The following is a 19,638-nucleotide window of genomic DNA, read 5'->3' on the forward strand; positions in this document are numbered from 1 at the left end:
ATTAGTCAGGCCACAACTGAATACTGTGAACAATTTAGGGTCCTTTACCTGAGGAAAGATATATTGGCATTGGAGGCAGTCCAGAGAACGTTGACCATGATGATACCAGGGATCGAAAGAATGTCTTATGAGGAGAACTGTGCTTATTAGAAGTTAGAAGAATTAGAGGTAACCGTATTGTCACGTACAAGATTCTGAGGAGACTTGACAGGCTAGACGTGGAAAAGTGGGCGAGTCTGGGCCCAGAGGAAGTAAGCTCCAAATAAGAGATTGCATGTTTAGGACAGATAGGAATTTCTCCTGAGGGCAGTAAATCTGTGGAACTTGATACTACAGAGGGCTGTTGAGTCTGGGTTGTTACGTGCATTCAAGGCTGAGATTGATTTTTTTTAATCAGTAAGTTAATTGAGGATTATGGGGAAATGGCATCAAAATGGAGTAAATGTTTCCCAGAATAATCGTGATCTGAATAAATGGCAGAGTCCACTCAATGGGCTGAATTGAATAGTAAATAGTAAGATGGAAAAGGATGCAACTGGCAATTACAGACCAGTCAGTGTTGGGAAGCCTAGAGGTTGTAGGGAGTTGGTGGCATTTGCGCATTGTTACTGGATTTAACATCTGGAGTTTCAAATTGATGCTGCTATGGCCCCGATGCAATTTGAAATCAATTTATGTTTCTGGAATATAAACTTATCGCTGCTTTGGTGATCTTATCAATTGTCATAAGTACCTATCTTGTTCACTAATAACCTTTTTTTTAAGGAAGGAAATCTTCCCCAGTTTGGTGAATGTGTCACTCTTGATCCAAAGTCATGCAGTTGACTCTTAACTGCCCTCTGAATTGGAACTTGGTTATTTTTTGGGAGACCAAGTGTCACGTTCCATGAATGAATAAAGAAAAATATTCAGGACAAGATTGTCAATGTCACTATCAGTGAACGGAAGATTGTGATCTCGTGATACTGGCTAAGTAGCCCAGAGATCTCAGTCTTCTGATAACAAAAATTAAAATCCCATCATGGATGCTAGTGGACTTTATTTTCAACGAATAAAAAGATCTTGAAGTGAGAGTTTGTCTCAGTTCTGGCAACCAGGAAACCATTATTGGCTAAGACAATGAATTGCAGATGTTGGAGATCAGCAACAAAAGGCACAATTGCTGGGGAAATGCAGCAGGTCAGGCAGCATCTATGGAAAGAAAACAGTTAATGTTTTGAATCCAGCCTAATTTTGAAGGGCCACAGGACTCAACACAGTAACACTGTCGTCTCCTCATAGATTCTGCCAGAACCGTTGTTTTTGTCCAATCATTACAGAGTGTTGTGAAAGTGTTCTTTTAGGGAGGGAAATCTACCACTCATAACCCTGCACACGCGTGCACACGCTCACATCATGTGACTCCAGACCTATTACAATGTGATTGACTCTCAACTGCCTTCTAGCATGTAGCCAATTGCTCAGTCCAAAGACCATGGGGGATGGGGAGCAAATGTTGGACGTGCAAGCAACAATTCCATCCCTCAAAATATTTTCTTATATATTTTAAAGCATAGGTTAATGAAGGACAACCAAAACAAAGTGCTATGGGAAAGTCATGCCCAACTAACCTGATTTGCTTGTAGTTATAAATATTGTTTTAAAATCCTCTTCAGAGAGGACATTGGTTCCATCATTGATGCAATACTGCATGCAATTCTGTGCTTTCTGCTGCAGGAAGGGTGTTGTGAAACTTGAAAGAGTCAGAAAACATTTACAAGGATGCTGCCAGGGTTGGAGGGTTTGAGCTACGGGAAGAGGCTGAATAGACTGGAGCTATTTTCTCTGGAGCTTTGGAGACTGAGGGGTGACATTAAATACATTTACAAAATCACGAGGGACATGGGTAGGGTAAATAGGCAAGGTCTTCAACCTTGAGGTGGGGGAGTCCAAATTAGAGGGCATAGGTTTAAGGTTAATGGCAAATGGAGTTTGGAGATAAGTGTGAGGTCTTACATTTTGTATAGTCAAATAAAGGTAGGAATTTCATGGTGAATGGTAGGACCTTAAGGAGTGTAGTCGAACAGAGGGATCTTAGAGTACATGTTCACAGTTCTCTGAAAGTGGAGTCACAGGTAGAAATTTTTGGCACACTGGCCTTCATCAGTCATGGCATTCAGTATAAAATACCGAATTAGAGTCGAGATAAGCACCAAATAATAACACATACCAACAAGCACCAAATCTGTTTCATATGCAGTATTTCAAACCAAGAGATGTAAGGGTGCAGGTTCATAGCTCCTAGAAAGTGGAGTCAATGGTAGACAGGGCAGTGAAGAAGACTTTCGGCATGCTTGCTTTCACCAGTCAGAGCACTGAGTACAGGAATTGGGATGAATTGTTGCAGCTGTCACAGATTCCATACAACAACACAAGACGTGACCCTGCCCTCCCTTGACTAACTGTCCCTTTGCATATCAGGGGAACACACCCCTTTAACTGTGATGATCAGAAAACATCCCATCCTTCAAAAAAAGGGATGTGTTCACAAATATTTGGACAGAGGAAGGAAGTTGCAGTCTGGGTGAAGATCAATCTTCATTGAGAGAGGGAGAGGAAGAACAGCAGCAGCTTCAGAAGTTCATGGTCCAACTTCTGAAAAGACCTTGTCTGATTTGCAGTTGTTCCTGGGCGTGTAATATCGTACTGCAGCATATTGTAGATCTTCAGTAAGAGTGTCAATACTGCACTACAGAGGTCCATTCAGCAACTTGAGTCCATGTGAACTCTTCGTCGAGGTATGCAGTCTGCCCCATAACCCTGTTGGTTTACAGTTACATGTAGATCTACACAAAGGTCTTTGGGATTGAGAGGAAAGAATGTTCCACAGTAACTAGATTAACGTTCAGATTTTCTATCATGGACTGACTGTGATGACCTTTGCAATCACTTCACTGGAATATTACAAGAGAAGAACTTAGTGGCCGAAATCTCAGACCAAACATCACATCAAAGTCTGACAGTCACTTGATTCACGAGGACGTGGATATTGATGGCCTTGAAAACAAAGGGGAGAAGGTCTGTCAGCTTAGTTCGGTTTTAAACGTAAGTGTGACTGGAAACTCAGTCTCACATACCCACACACTAGAGTAGTGACTGGAACAAGCTTTACAGACTGAATGAGAGTGTTCCAATTATCAGGGGGTTCACCAGTAACACCACACACATGCTGTAAGCGTGAGCAGGTTTTCAACAGATTGTTAAGGTCTGAGACAGACGAGGGCACCTGCACCATGGAGAAACCGTGAAAATGTGGGGAGTGTGGGAATGGTATCCCTTCACCATTTGCGTTGGAGATTCATCGGCGTTTGCACACCGGGCAGCGGCTGTTCACCTGCACTCAGTTACACCACCTCCTGGCCCACCAGTGTGTCCACACCAGCAAGAACCCGTTCATCTGCCCCGTGTGTGGGCAGGGCTTCACGCAGTCACAACACCTTCTGCCGCACCAGCGGATGCACACCAGGGAGAAACCGTTTTCCTGCTCCGTGTGCGGAAACGGCTACACCCAGTCGTATCACCTGCTGCTCAGCTTCCGCGTCCACACTGGGGAGAATCCGTTCACCTGTCCCATGTGGAGAAATGACTTGTGCGATTCCTCCTCCCTGCGCAAACACCAGCACATCCACACCAAGGAGCGGCCGTTCACCTGTCCTGTGTGTGGGAAGGGCTTCACCCAGTCATGCAACTTGAGGAGACACCAGCAACTTCACAAGTGAGATGGCGCAGGGATTCAGGTTGGATTCTGCTGTTATCATTGCTGAGAGTCACATCTTGAACCCCGTTTCGTGGGTGAAGTGGGAGGGGTAAGGGGTTCCTTTATGTTGAATGGCAGCTCTCTCACCCACTTTCCTTCCAGTGGGGGCTGATGCTCTCTGAGCCTGGAATTGCACCTTCCCGACGGAAACAGTCCACAGAAGCGGCTGAAGTGCAGGGAGATCTGAAAGAAATACATTTGTCTCTGTCCAATTGAGTCTCCAGCACAGTCGATCCAATTGGCCTCTGGATCCACTTATTTTCTTCAGTCAATTCGTTCACTTTTCTTACAGTGCAGCACACATTCAGACACAGTGTTTAGTTTCAATTTTTGTAATCTTTTCAATCCACCTTTGATTAGTGGTACATTTATTCCCTTTGTCCCTTTCTATTGTTCTCTGACATTCACTTTCCACATTACGACATTGCTCACCTGCCTTGATTTGGAATTGCCCATCATGTCCAGGGATGTGCAGGTTAGACAGGTTAGCCATGGGAAATGCAGACTTATCGTATCATAGTAATAGAAGCAGGAGTCGACTATTTGGCCTGTCGAGCCTGCTCCACTATTCATTCAGATGATGGTTGATCTATCCATCATCTCAGCTCCTCCTACCTGCATTATTCCATCTACCCTTAATTCCCCTCCATGCAATATCCCATCCAACTGTGTCTTAAATATAATTAATGAAGCTGCCTCATCTGCTCCCTTGGGCAGAGAATTCCACAGAGTCACACGAACTACAACATGAAAAGAGACCCTTCAGTCCAACGCATCCATGTTGACCAGTTATCCTAAACAGTCTAGTCCCATTTGCTAGCACTTGGCCCATATCTCCCTAAACCCTTCCAATACATGGACCAATCCAGATGCCTGTTAAGTGTCGTAATTATACTAGCCTCCACGACTTCCTCAAGCACCTAATTCCATACCCGCACCATGCTCTGTGTTAAAAAGTTGTCCCTTAAGTCCCTTTTATTTCTTTCCCCTCTCAGCGTAAATGTATGCCATCTAGTTCTAGACTCCCTCAATTCAGGGAAAAGACCTTGTCTGATTATCCTATCAATGCGGCACGATTCCTGAAGAAGGACTCATGCCCGAAACGTCGATTCTCCTGCTACTTGGATGCTGCCTGACCTGCTGCGCTTTTATAGCAACAGATTTTCAGCCCGTATCCTATCAATGTCGCTCATAATTTTGTAAACCTTCATCAAGTCACCCCTCAGCTTCCAAGGCTACAGAGAAAACAGCCCCAGCCTGTTCAACGTCAACGATATTTCACTCTGAGCAAGCCTCAGCTGGTTCAAGAGGTAGAGCGGGGCCGCAGACATAGCTGCTGTATGGCTCGTTGGTCTACAGGTACGATTTTCGCTTTGGGTCTCCTTCGACACAGCTGTGCGAGAGATCCAGGGTTCAAATTGCAGTTTGACGCAAATGACAACAGGATCCCATAGTCAGAAACCACATCCCGGGGACAGAATGACAAGCAGATGTTCTGGAAACACTTTGCTGCTTGCAATTCTTGGAGCAAAGTGAAAGCAAGTTTCAGCTGGCTCAGAGTCTCCAGTGTACATTGCTCTCTTTCCCGCCAGCTCAGAGAGAGAACAATAGGAGGGACAAAGGAGTGAATAACGATCCGTGAGGGAGGGTGAATAACTGTTAATGGAGACCGTTAGTGGCTAACAATAAGTAGTGTGTCGTAGCAGACTATGTGATAAGGGCTGGTATGTGTGTGGTAGGGGTCAAGGACATGGGGAATTTCAGGCCCTAAAGTCATGCAACTCGATCTTGAAGACCGGAGGGCTGTCGGGTTTTGAAGTGGAATATGAGGCGTTGTTCTTCCATCTGGAGCTGAGCTTTGCTCGAACACTGCTGCAAGCCTGAGACAGAGATGTTGGCCAGGATACAGGGTGGCGTGTTAAAGTGGCAGGAAAGCAGAAGCTCAGGGCCTTTTTTTACGGGCAGAACCGAGATGTTCTGCGAAGCAGTCATCCAGTTTATACTTAATACTCCGTTGGAGAAACGACACTGTGAGCAGCGAATGCAGGAGACCAGGTTGCTGCAAATGTGCAGGTGAAGTGCTGCTTCACCTGGAAGGTATGTTCGAGCCTGGAAGGATATTCAGGAGGGAGCAGGTAAATTGTGCTTCTGAGTGAAGTCACGGTTCCGAAAAACAGAATGTGGCAATTTAGACAGAGTTAATATTTGTTTGTCGGCCAATATGTCTGCCGGTGCGTGATGGAGACCCAGAAGGGAAACCATCTTTCCTATTCACTCAATGTCGTCTTTAGCAGCTTTCCCGTATCTCGGCGCACTGTTGTGCACCTCGCCTTCTCATCTGCTTCCCAAAAAACTTCGACGTAAATATTTCACATTGATACACTGGCCCAATGTGCACAGTTGAGATGACACACTCGTGGAGGTCTGCGGGGTCTTCTTCTGTTCTCTGTACCCTATGTTGAGGAGGGCAATGCTTGTCACTGGTCACTCCGGTGTCAGAGAAAAGTTTAGAAAGAAAACGGTTTAATTTTCTGCCAGTAGAGAGGGCCCGGTTCCTGAGGACGGGCAAACGGTAGCAGAGAGACAGAATGAGAAGCAGCTGTTAATAGAGTCATAGAGATGTACAGCATGGAAACAGACCCTTCGGTCCAACTCGTCCATGCCGATCAGATATCCTACCCTATTCTAGTCCCACCTGCCAGAACTCGGCCCATATACCTCCAAACACTTCCTATTCATATATCCATCCAAACGCCTGTTAAATGTTGCAATTGTACCAGCCTCCGCCACTTTCTCTGGCAGCTCATTCCATTCACGCACCACCCTCTGCATGAAAAAGTTGCCCCTTAGGTCTCTTTTATATCTTTCCCCTCTCACCCTAAATCTATGCCCTCTAGTTCTTGACTCCCCGACCCCAGGGAAAAGATTTTGCCAATTTACCCTATCCATGCCCCTCATAATTTTGTAAACCTCCATAAAGTCACATTTCAGCCTCCGACGTTCCAGAGAAAACATCCCCAGCCTGTTCAATGTCAACTATACTTCACTCTGAGCAAGACTCAGCTGGTTCAAGAGGTAGAGCGGGGGCGCAGGCACCCCTGCGGTTTGGCTCGTTGGTCTAGGGGTATGATTCTCGCTTTGGGTCTTCGTCCTCCGGCTTCAAATCCCAGACGAGCCCGCGTTTCATGACTTGTGCAAAAGTGCCTGCTTAACTTTCTCAAAAAGCAACTTCGTTAAACGAGGTTGGGCCCCCTGGCGCACCAATGGGACAGAAAGCAGCGAAGTGAAATGATTGGCGAGAGCGTTGAAGAGGTTGACGTGAGTGGTGCAGTGTTTGAGGGCTGTCAGCGATGAGGATCGATTGGAAATTTGGGACAGCTCTCTTCGGAGAACAGAAGTTTCAAATCTGGCCCGATTGAAGCTTTCCAAGTCATGCGACGTCGAGACAGAGAAAGTAATGTAGTCAAAATGCTCCCACGCCTGAAAGGATCGGCAACGATTCGGCGGAGTTTTAAAGTCATGAGGAAAAGAACTAAAAGTGACATTAGGAAGAACGCTTTCGTACAGGGAGTGGTGGTTGGGGTCAGTAAATCCCTAACTGATACTGACAAAGAGGCAGATTCATTAGACGCAAACGGGAATTTGGTGGTCATGTTTAAAGTAACAATGTGCAGAATTACATGGAGAAGACAAGAGAATAATACGAATAGAGACCCACGTTCACTTACTGTGTCGACCCACGTGCACTTACTGTGTCGACCCAGCAGAGTGAAGGTGGGCGGCACAGCGTCTATTCAGAGTGAAATCACAGTTCGACCAACAGAATGTGGGAAGTTAGAAAAAGTTTAGATTTACATACGTCTGCGCAACACCATATAAGGCGACAGCAGTGGAGATCTTTGACATCAGTCTCGAACGTGCATGCCACGCGCCAAACGAAAGGCTGAAGGGACCTGTGGAAAATGCCGCTCTGCGTAGAAGCAGAGTGGCGCAGCGGGAGCGTGCTTGGCCCATAACCCAGAGGTCGATGGATCGAAACCATTCTCTGCTATTGTTCAGTGTCTCGTTAAGCGAATTTCCTTTGTGATGGTACTCTATTCGGCATCTTGCCTTTCAAACGACTGTCTCAATACCCCGTATCATACCGAAACTCACACTGTTCAAGGAACTTGGTTTTCGAAGTCTGAGTGGTCTTCTCCTGTTCTTCGTCGGTTTCCTATGAACTGAATCGCAAACCCACTTCTCTGAGATGCCAGTGAGCTGAGACGCAGACCTTGTGATTTCATGCCTTGCCTGCTGTAATTTGCCACGCCGGTTTGTACGTGAATGACCAGACGATCAGCACATCAGAAACTGTGTCACCATTCAGACATAGTCCCTTAATATTCGGACAGATATCACTGATTGTGAATCACCTCAGAAAGAGACAAGTGGCAGAGAGTCGCCGTGGACACGATGGGCTGGACCGCCTCTGTCGGCGGGAGAACGATGGTACGTGTTTATGCCGTCCCACTGCCTGTCTATGGGGCTGAGTGAGGGACAATGGTTCATTTCACCGTCCCTTCCGTGTTGGACTGCCTGCAGTCCCTCAGCTCAGGGCCGTGGGGATGAGTCTCAGTGAGTGCAGGTTTCACTCGGATTCTCTTCATCTGGGACACTTGGGCTCAGATGTTAACTGCTGCGCGGTCGCAGCGATGAAAGTGATGCCCACTTTGCGAGAGATTTTCTGTAAGATTTCTGCGAGAAGACGATTTCTGAACACCAAGCAGGTTGCACAACTATGTACTCATATGAATCTACTTGAGGGAAGAGTCCTCGGTGTCCATTTCTCTCTGCAGCGCCAGCACAGCATCTTTCTATCTCTCCGATAACAGACGTTTGGAGGAAATTCACAATCAAAGTTTCTCACTTCCCACTCATTAGATTACTTACAGTGTGGAAACAGGCCCTTCGGCCCAACAAGTCCACACTGACCCGCCTAGGCCCAACTCACCCATACCCCTACATTTACCCCTTACCTAACACTACGGGGAATTCAGCATGGCCAATTCACCTGACCTGGACATCTTTGGACTGTGGGAAGAAACCGGAGCACCCGGAGGAAACCCACGCAGACACGGGGAGAACCTGCAAACTCCACACAGTCAGTCGCCTGAGGCGGGAATTTAACCCGGGTCTCTAGTGCTGTGAGGCAGCAGTGCTAACCACTGTGCCACCGTGCCGCCCACGGTGATACCTCTCACCCCAAGGGATTGGGAGTTAAAGAGCAGACGAGCGAATGGACTCTTCCCACCCTCCAGAAAAGCGTACAAGTAGAAACAAATTGGTTTAATTATCCGTCAGTGGAGATAGACCAATTCCTTGGGATGAGACAAATATCAGCGCCCCGGGGACAGAATGACAAGCAGATGTTCTGGAAACACTTTGCTGCTTGCAATTCTTGGAGCAATGTGGAATGTATTTCACACTGAGCAAGTTTCAGCTGGCTCAGAGTCTCCAGTGTACATTTCTCTCTGAGTTTATATTTGCACATCGGCGACTTGTCTGCACAACAGCACCTGACACTACAGCAGTGAAGATCTTTTGACGTCATTCTCGAACATGCAAGTCACACGCCAGATGAAAAGCTGAATACTTCTCTGGAAAAGCTACCGTGCAATGCAGGAGAATGGCACAGCGGGTGCACGCTGGGATCATAACCCAGAAGCGAAACCGTTTTCTCCGACTCACTTAATGTCTTTAGTAGCTTTCCCGTATAACGGCGCTCTGTTCTTTTCCTTGCCATGTCATTTGTTTCCCAAAACTTCGGGTATCTGAGCTCAATATATCACATCGATACACAATTCAAATTTATACAGTTGCGCTGGCACCCTTGTGGAGCTCTGAGTTGTCTTGTCCTGTTCTCTGTCGGTGTGTCCTGATCTCGTGTGAAACCTCTTCTCTCAGATGGCAATGAACCGGTGAAGTTGAAACACATGACTTGCTGTTTTAGTCCAATTCCCGCAGTAAAGAAACCAACGGTGTAAGAAAAGACTTCCTGCAGAATTGTTGTGTTAAGACAAATTCTGAACACCAAGCAGGCTGCACAAAATGTACTCATATCAATTTACCTGAGGGAAGAGTCTCCGGTGTGCATTTCTCTCTGTCCTGACAGCACAGTATCTTTCTATCTCTCCGTTAACAGGACCTTTGGAACAAGTTCAAAGTTGCCCATTTCCTACGCATGACTGTAACTGACTTATCCTGCCTTACGTAATAGTGTGAGAGAGCAGAAGAGTGAATGGGCTCTGCCTTCCACCAGCACAGCTTGCAAGTAGAAACGAAATGGTTCAATTATCCACCAGTGGAGAGAGCCCGGTCCCAGGGGACGGGACAAAAAGCAACGTCCTGGGAGCAGCGAGACAGATTGAGAAGCAGATGTTCCTGAAACTCTTCCCTGTTTGCAATTCTGGGAGCAATGCACAATGTATTTCGTACTGAGCAAGTCTCAGCTGCTTCCGGAGGTGGCTGCACCCATGGCTGGAGGCTCGTTAGTCTGGGACATGATTCTAGCTTTGGGTCTTCGCGCATATGCAGCCGTGTAAGAGTTCCCGGGTTCCAATCCCAGGTGAACCATCATTCCTTCAATTGACCTGAGCAAAAATATCTGATGAATTTTCTCAAAAAGCCGCTTCGTTAAATAAGATCGGACTGTCTGAATTAGGGACGGCGCAGAGCTGCCATTGCAGTGAACACGGCGAAGGGAAACACTTGTTCAAAGTGAAAACAAGTATTGCAGATATTTCGACCGCGCAATCCGAGTCTGAATGAATCTTCCACCTGTATTACGCTCAATTCTGAGGGTGACACTTCAGGAAGCGGGGAAGTGAAGTGATTGCAGACAGCGCTGAACAGGTTAACATGAATGGTACCGTCCTGAGGAATGTCAGCAATGAAGGGTGATTGGAAAGTTTGGGGCAGCTCTCTTTGGAGAACAGAGAGCTGAAAGCTGGCCTGATTGAAGTTTGCCACGTCATGAGGGTTTTAGACAGAGGAAATAATGCAGTGAAAATGCTCCCAGGCCTGAAAGGATCGAGAATGATTTGGCAGAGATTTAAAGCCATCAGGAAAATAAGTAAAAGTTACATTAGGAAGAACGTTTTCGCACAGGGAGTGGGGTCAGTAAGTTACTGTCTGACAGTGACAAAGGGGCAGATTCAATGGACACAAAAGAGAATTCGGTGGGCATGTTCAAAGTAACAATGTGCAGATTTACAGGGAGAAGGCGACAGAATGAGACACTTATTTACATATTGTGTTGAGCTAGCAGAGCTAAGGTGGGCTGCATGGCCTCAGTCTGCGCTGTCACACATTTCGTGATTCTGAATGAAATCGGAGTTGGACCAACAGAACGTAGGAAATTTGACAACGGATATATTCTGCCCACCAGGATACTCCATCACAGCAATGAAGGTGTTTTGACATCATTCACGAAGGTGTATGACACAATGCAGATTCAAAACCGAGTATTCCTTTGAATCACGGAGTAATTTGTTTACAGTTATTCAGTTGAGGTGAGCGGAGTTGCGCATTGGGAGCCACTCCAGTTGATATGTCGAAGCCGTTTTCTCCTGTGTGATAGTCCCACCAGCACTCCAATTTGCTGTGATTCCAGTCAGTAGATGCAGATTACTATCCCATACTGATACGGGCCACGATGACCCAGCTGTGGTGACAAGCTTGTGAAGGTCTGAGTGCTCTTCTCCTGTTCTCTGTCTGGCTGCTATGATCCGAATCATCAAACCTCTCTTCTCCGAGATAGGAATAAACTGGTGAAGGTGAAACACATCAGTTGCGGTGTGTCCCATGCGCAGGAGGCCCTGCAGTAATTCCCCACGCTGTTTCACACAGCAGCATCCTCTCGGTGAATTACGTTTGGCAAAGAAATCGATTGAACCAAATCAGTGTCCGCCACTGGATTTTACTGACACCGTTTATAAAATTCAGGCTCACCGTTAATGTGGAGAGGGGCCGTCGGACTAGAGTTTCCGCTTCTCCTGTTGAATAAAGATAATTTTAACTGTGTCCAGTGAAAGGAAAGGATTTGCTGTTGGTGGGAAACATTTCTGTTTGAACTCGCTATCACTCTACTGATAGATTGAAACATAAAGCTGGCAGTCTCTGGATTATGTTGTGAAAATATCGGTATTACGTTATTCACACTGCGCTATCACCAACTGAACAAAGCGGCTGCCCAGAGGGAGACGGCTGTGTTTAGATCTCGTGATGAACTGATGGGAGCTGAGCCTTTGCCCAGAAAATGGGCACACCACTTCGCTCACACAGTGTTCACAAATCAAACAGGGAGCAAAGCTTCACGTGTGATCGAAAGCTTCCGCAAAGAAGATTTGGCTCAACAGATATCCGGAGTGAACGTACTCCTTTCTTGATTTGAAATGCAAGGAGTTGACGTCAGTGAGCCTGACGTGATTCGAACACACAACCTTCTGATCTGGAGTCAGACACGCTACCGTTGCGCCACAAGCTCACGCAACGCCTGGGGTCTCTTTTCATGCTTAAGGGAAGTGATCGCACGACAATGATTTTACGTTATGAGAAACAACGGAGATCAACAGTTCATGTCTGTTCTGTCTCTCCCTCCTCTCCTTCTGTCTCTCGAAACAATTTCCAACTCTACCTCAATAAAAAGGTGAAAGAACTGTGGATGCTGTATATCAGAACCAAAAAACAGGAGTTGCCGGTGACCCTTCCACAGAACTGATGGTGATTGGGAAAACGTTGATTTATATGCAGGAGATACTGTGGGAGGAAGGCGGATGCAGTTAATGATAGATCAGGACAGAGCCCAAAAGCGAGGGAAGAACTGTTGGACAGGAAAGGGAGTTGATAACGATCCGCGTGGGAGGGTGAATGGAGACTGTCCGTGGCTAAGAATAGGTAGTGTGTTAATGACAGACTATGTGATAACAAGGCTTGGTGTGTGTGGAAGGGACGAGGATACGATGGATTTCAGGCCCTAAAATTATTGAATTCGATATTGGGACCGAAGGTATGTATGGTCCCCAAGTGTAATATTCGGTGCTCTTCGTTCTGCTGGTGCTGAGCTTCGCTGGAACACTACAGCAAACCTGAGACAGAGATATTGGCCAGGGAACAGGGTGAGGTGTGGAATTGGCAGGCAACTGGAAGCTCAGGGTCTTTTTTGCAGGCAGAATGTAGATGTTCTGTGCAGCAGTCACCCAGTTTATGCTTCGTTTCCCCCAATGTAGATGAGACCACATTATGAGCAGCAAATGCAGTAGACTGCGTTGTGGGAAGTGCAGGAAAAGTGCTGCTTCACCTGGAAGGTAAGTTTGGGCCCTTGGATAGTGAGGAGGGAGTAGGTAAATTGGCTGGTGCCACACATTCGGCAGTTGCAGGGGAAAGTGCCGTTGGACTATTGGGGTGGGAATGGGGTTCGGGTTGATGGGAATGAAGGAAGAGTGGACCCAAGGTATAACTCCGGTCCATTTACCTATCTGCCAAACAGAGGAATTTGTTAAGTGTGTACAAGGACATTTTCCAATTCACAATATGAATGTACATACTGGCGAGGGTGCAAAACCTAAGGGCCAGCAACCATAATTCTATTAACATTAAAATAGTGATTGAAAATAATATATCAGATCTAAAAGTTGAAGTTCTAAATTGGAGGAAGAATCAGGTATTAGGCAAGATCTTTCAAAAGCTGATTGGGGGCAGATGTTCGCAGGTTAAAGGACTGCTGGAAAATGGGAAGCCTTCAAATATGAGATAACAAAAGTCCAGACACAGTATATTCCTGATTCGGAGATGCTGGTGTTGGACTGGGGTGTACAAAGTTAAAAATCACACAACACCAGGTTATAGTCGAACAGGTTTACTTGGAAGCACACTAACTTTTGGAGCGACGCTCCTTCATCAGGTGATTGTCTGAGTTCGAGTATATTCCTGTTAGGGTGAAAGGAAAGGCCGGTAGGTTGGGGAATGCTGGATGACTAGAGAAAATGAGATTTTGGTTAAGATAAAGACGGATGCATATATCAGGTATCGGCAGAGAGATCGAGTGAATCCTTAGAGTATAAAGGCAGTAAGAGAATACTTCAGAGGGAAATCATGAGGGCAAAAAGGGGACATGAGATAGCTTTGGCAAATAGAGTCATGGATAACCCAAAGGGTTTTTATCAATACATTAAGGAGAAAAGGATAACAAGGGAGAGAATAGGGCCCGTCAAAGATCAGCAAGGCGGCCTTTGTTTGAAGCTGCAGTAGATGGGGCGGGGGGTGCGGGATACTGAACGGATATTGTGCATCAGTGTTTACTGTGGAGAAGGGCATGCAAGATATAGAATGTGAGAAAGTACATGGTGACATGTTGAAAAAATGCCCATATTACAGATGAGACATTGCTGGATATCTTGACATGCATAAAAGTGGATAAATCCCAACACCTGATCAGGAGTACCCTAGAACTCTGTGGGAAACTGGGGAAGTGATTGCTGGGACTCTCACTGAGATATTTGATCATCAATAGTCACAGGTGAGGTGCCGGAAGGCTAGAGGGTGGCTAACGTGGTGCCACTATTTAAGAAAGGTGGTTAGGAAAAGCCAGGGAACTATAGACCAGTGAACCTGACATCCATGATGGACAAGTTTTTGGAGAGAATCATAAGAGACAGGATTTACATGTATTCAGAAAGGCAAGAATTAAGGATAGTTAAGTATAAGGATGGTTAAGGATGGTTAAGGATAGTCAGCATAGCTTTATGCTTGGGAAATCATGTCTCATGAACATGATTGAGTTTTTTGAAGAAGTAACAAAGTGGATTGATGAGGGCAGAGCGATGGACGTGATCTCTCTGGACTTCAGGAAGGCGTTCATCAAGGTTCCTAATGGGAGACTGGTGAGCAAGGTTTAATCTCATGGCATGCCTGGACAACTAGCCATTTGGATGCAGAACTGGCTAGAAGGCAGACGACAGACGGTGGTGATGGAGGGTTGCTTTTCAGACTGAAGGCCTGTGACCAATGGTGTATCACAAGAATCGATGCTGGGTCCGCTACTTTTTGTCATTTATATAAATGATTTGTATGTAAATGGAGGAGGTATAGTTAGCAAGTTTGTAGATGACACCAAAATTGGAGGTGTAGTGGACAGTAAAGAAGGTTACCTCAGATCACAACGGGACCCTAATCAGATGGGCCAATGGGCTGAGGAATGGCAGTTGGAGGTTAATGTAGATAAATATGAGGTGCTGCATTTTGGAAAAACAAATCAGAGCAGGACTTTTACACTTAATGGTAAGTTCCTTGGAAGTGTTGCTGACCAAAGAGAACTTGGAGTTCAGGTTGATAGTTCCTTAAAAGTAGAGACGCAGGCAGATTGGATAGTAAAGAAGGCGTTTGGTGTGCTTTCCTTTGTTGGTCAGAGCATCGAGGATAGATATTGGAAGCTCATGTTGCCACTGTACAGAACATTGGTCAGGCCACGTTTGGAATATTGCATGTAATTTTGGTCTGCTTCCTATCAGAAAGATGTTGTGAAACTAGAAAAGGTGCAAAAAAGATTTACAGGGATGTTGCCATTGTTGGAGGTTGGAGGGTAGGAAGGTTTTATGGGGATTTGGGCCAAGTGCTGGCAAATGGGACTAGATTAGGTTAGGATATCTGGGCTGCATGGATGAGTTGGACCGAAGGGTCTGTTTCCGTGCTGTACATCTGTGTCACTCTGTGTGACTCCATGGGATTTTCTGCCCAAGAGAGCAGTTCAGACAGCTCAATGAAGTATATTGAAGACACAGTTGGATGGGTTTTTGTATGGTAGGGGAATTAAGGGTAGTCGGGATAGTGCAGGTTGGTGGAGCTGTGATCTTAATGAATGACGGAGCAGGCTTGACCAAATGCTCTACTCCTGCTTCTGTTACTCTGAATCTGTATCACCGCATTTCCCGCGACCGGAGTTTTCCCACGGCACAAAGGAGGTTTTCTAAAGTATATTTGAACCCCTTGCTTTGCTTGAACTGAATTTGCATTGACTTAGAGGAGAGTGGGATTTGCAAAGTGTCCTCCCCTCCACACGTGCCTCAACTGCAGGGCAGCTGCGCGGCCCGCCCTCCATTGATGACGTCACAATACGGATGCAGCGCTGTCAGTTTCAGAGTGAAACTCCCTCCCTCTGGGCAACATCTGGGAGCAAAGCAATGTCTTCCCCTTTCCATATACCATCCTCCAGCAGCGAGGGGGAAGGGGAGGTAGGGGTGAGTGAAACACTGTTCACTTGCAGCAACTGGAGTGAATCCAGGGAGGGAGCAGACACTCCAAAGGTGCTCAAATACTTTCTATCTCTTTTAAAGCTATTTTGCTTGCGTATTCCCTCAGTTTGGCACGTATGCAGTTTGCACCCTAGAAAAGGATTGCTCCTTTCCTCATGTTCACAACTAAAAGGTTAGATTCTCAAGGAACTAAGCAGCATTTAAGGGATTGGCACATTGCTCAAAAAATGCAGGGTGTTTCAGCTTGTGGCTCATTGGTTTAGGGGTATGATTCTCGCTTCAGCCCGGTTGCTGTGTGGGCATGCGAGAGATTCCGAGTTCAAAATCCCTGACGAACCCTTGTTTCTTACACTGCCTTATGCAAAAAGCAGCATCATTAAACGAGATCCGACTGCCTGAATTAGGGATGCGGCAGAGCTCCCGTGACAATGAACGCGGCAAGGGCAGCACTTATTCTAAGCGAAAGCGCGTTTTACTTCACACAGAGGGTAGTGGGCGTTTGGAACGCGTTGCCAGCAGAGTTGGAAGAGGCAGGCACGGTCGATTCTTTTAAGATGCGTCTGGATAAATGCATGAGTGGGTGGGGAGTAGAGGGATACAGATGCTTAGGAATTGACCGACAGGTTTGGACAGTACATTTGGATCGGCTCAGGCTTGAATGGCCTGTTCCTGGGCTGTAAACTTTCTTTGTTCTTTGTTCTATATGGTGTATATCTCATATTGTTGGCTGTTGTAAAAGTTTCTGTTGTAATTCTTATTCACCTTCTAATGTAGTCATCGAGTTACGTCCTTTTTTTGTCATATTTTTTTATTTAGTAGGTCAGCAGGAAGTCATTCAGCAATTTTACTGCCTTTCTTTTCTCAAGCAGCCTTAACATTTCATTTTAATATCCTTGATTCAGCTCCATTTCCAGCATCTTTGTAGGCAGTTTGTTCCATGTTATTGTCACTTAAATGTAGTTTTCCGCCATGCAGAGCTAAGGCTATCTGGCTGCATGAGGGTTTTCAGGTTTCTGTGGCCTGGATAATATGTGATCAGCAGACATCTCGCAATCTACAGGAATTGCCACCTATGTTATGTTCATTAACTGTACTGACAGTGATCACTTATTTTGTGATCTTTCTTTGTAGGAAGACGTGCAGAAAGAAATATTATAGCAAATGATGCATCAACTTCTGACAGAGCCACTTGATTCATTGGGACTTGAATATCAGCAGCCATTCCAATCAAGAAGGCATGTTTGCTTTTGTTTGTTTGAGAGATTTTGGACAGTCCTGTGGCAGGAAGAATACTGAGACACCGAGTGAGGGAGATTCAGTGCGCTGACTATGAAAAGTGCTTCAAACCATTTACTCAGCTTGGAAGAATCAAAGTCTCACCCCTCAAGGTGGGAAAGGCTATGTACCCGTTCTGTTTGTAATTTCAATCCCAGAGCAACACAAGGAAAGCTCCCTCCAAAGGGGAAACCTTGGAAATGTGGGGTCTGTGGGAATGGACTCCTTTCCCCATCCCTGCTGGAAACCCACAGACGCATTCACACCGGGAGAGGCCATTCACCTGCTCAGTGTGTGGGAAGGGCTTCAGTCGGATCAGCCATCTGCAGACGCACGAGTGAGTCCACAAGGGAGAGAAGCCATTCACGTGCCCCATGTGTGGGAGGGGTTTCACTCAGTCAGCTGTACTGCTGACCTTCCAGCGGGTCCACCCTGAAGAGAGGCCGTTCACCTGCTGTAAGTGCCGGAAGGGATTCACCTGCTCCTCCCACCTGCGGAGGCACCAGCGAGTTCACGCGCCATCACAGGGGGATTGAAGGAGCGGTGGCCGAGTGCCAAGTGCTTATGCGCGAAACGTCGATTCTCCTGCTCCTTGGATGCTGCCGGACATGCTGTGCTTTTCCAACACCACACTCTCGACTCTGATCTCCAGCATCTGCATTTTTCACTTTCTCCTCAAGGGCAAGGTTGGACTTGTCTTTTTTTCACTCATTCACTCCTTACAGACTGTCCTTTGTTGTGGCCTAACTGCACATACATCAATGCAAGTTTCAGAAAGATTTGTGCAGCTTTTGTTTTGAAAAAAAAATAATAACATTCTTCCCTACTGTAACGAAGTTTCTGAATATTTGGTTTTAGTTATTCTCAATTTTAAAAATCAGCTATTTTTCACATGCCGTGTTTTCCAGGTAAAGTCATCACCATCCATTCTCTCTCTTCCCTGAGAAAGACTTCATACAGCGATCAAAGAGGGCTGAGGCACGAGAAAGGACGATTTTGGGGGGGGTGGAGGTGACGGGGTCGCTGATGGTGGTGGAGAAGGGAGGGAAATGGACAGGGGAACAGACTGGGGTTCAGAGGGTTGGGGGAGAGAATAGCGGGTGCAGTGTGAGGAGAGAGAATAGGCAGGGGGCATTGGATGGGGAGAAAATGGACAGGGGGGCAGAATGTGAAGAGAGAGACAGCACAAATGCCACCTTCTCCAGGACTCGTGCCAGTGTCCCACGAACTGGAACCCACTCCTCCCACGTTTCTCAAAATACGCGTGGCTAAGGCAGTGGAACCATATCATCCCTACAGGCCATTCACACCGCCCTTCCCAACAGCATCCCACTTCGACTCACTCGTTTACGCTACAGTCCTGCAGTTTCCCATGGCTATTTCCTGACGAAGGGTTTTGCCCAAAACGTCGAGTCTCCTGCTCCTCGGATGCTCCCTGACCTGCTGTGCTTTTCCAGCTCCACACTCTCGACCCTAATCTCCAGCATTTGCAGTCCTCACTTTCGCCCAGTAAGGGGTGAATGTTCTATTCCTAGTCTTTTAGATCTTTTAAAATCTTTCCCCCACACCCTAAACCTTTACCCTCTAGTTTTGGAATACCTCTAAACTGGGGAAAAGACAGAAACGTTGAGCAGCCAGAAAAAATGCAAAAGAAATAAAATATCGAGGCACAGGGGAAAAAAACCGGCAAAATAAAATAGCTTCGGCATTTTTCTCTTGTATTCGCATTTGGACGCTTAATATTTGTCATGATCGGGAGGTGCCCGTGTTGGACTAAGGTGTACGAAGTTAAAAATCACACAACACCAGGTTACAGTCCAATAGGCTTGTTTGGAAGCACTAGCTTTCTGAGCGCTGCTACTTCATCAGGTGGTTGTGGAATATAAGATCGTAAGATCATAAACTTCTGTGTATTACGATGTTATACTCTACAATCAGCTGATGAAGGAGCAGGGCTCCGAAAGCTAGCGCTTACAAATAATTCTGTTCTACTATCACCAGGTGCTTTGCGATTCTTAACTTGAAAATTTGTAACAAATTCCTGCACACTGAGCATGCTCCGCGGTGTCAGCAATTACTGCGCATGACCGCTCGTGCGCATACTCTTGGGTGTCCGCAGAAACGGCGCGTGAGCTCCTTTCCATGGAGCAGTGTCGAACCTTGGAGGACCGGAAGGAGTCTGGTCCTTCTGCCAATCAGAGCCGGCCATTGTCGAAATGCGGAGCTCTGAAGCTGCTGCTGTTCTTTTCTCTCTGCATAAGGTTTAACTTCACCCCA

At 46.3% G+C, this 19,638-nt stretch overlaps 1 protein-coding gene and 1 non-coding gene across 2 annotated transcripts in view; one reads left to right on the top strand and one right to left on the bottom strand.

Annotated features, from left to right (window-relative positions):
* The window catches only part of LOC148144639 (uncharacterized), a 408,822-nt gene that overhangs the window by 246,711 nt on the left and 142,473 nt on the right, over window positions 1-19,638 (top strand). The gene's annotated exons all lie outside the window — the stretch shown is intronic.
* On the bottom strand, window positions 12,252-12,323 carry trnaw-cca (transfer RNA tryptophan (anticodon CCA)). The gene has a single exon. It is a non-coding gene; the product is annotated as a tRNA-Trp (tRNA).

This window comes from Chiloscyllium plagiosum, unplaced genomic scaffold, assembly GCF_037043375.1.
Source record: "Chiloscyllium plagiosum isolate Xiang-an unplaced genomic scaffold, Cpla_swu_hap1 HiC_scaffold_27, whole genome shotgun sequence".
NCBI classification, from domain to species: domain Eukaryota; kingdom Metazoa; phylum Chordata; class Chondrichthyes; order Orectolobiformes; family Hemiscylliidae; genus Chiloscyllium; species Chiloscyllium plagiosum.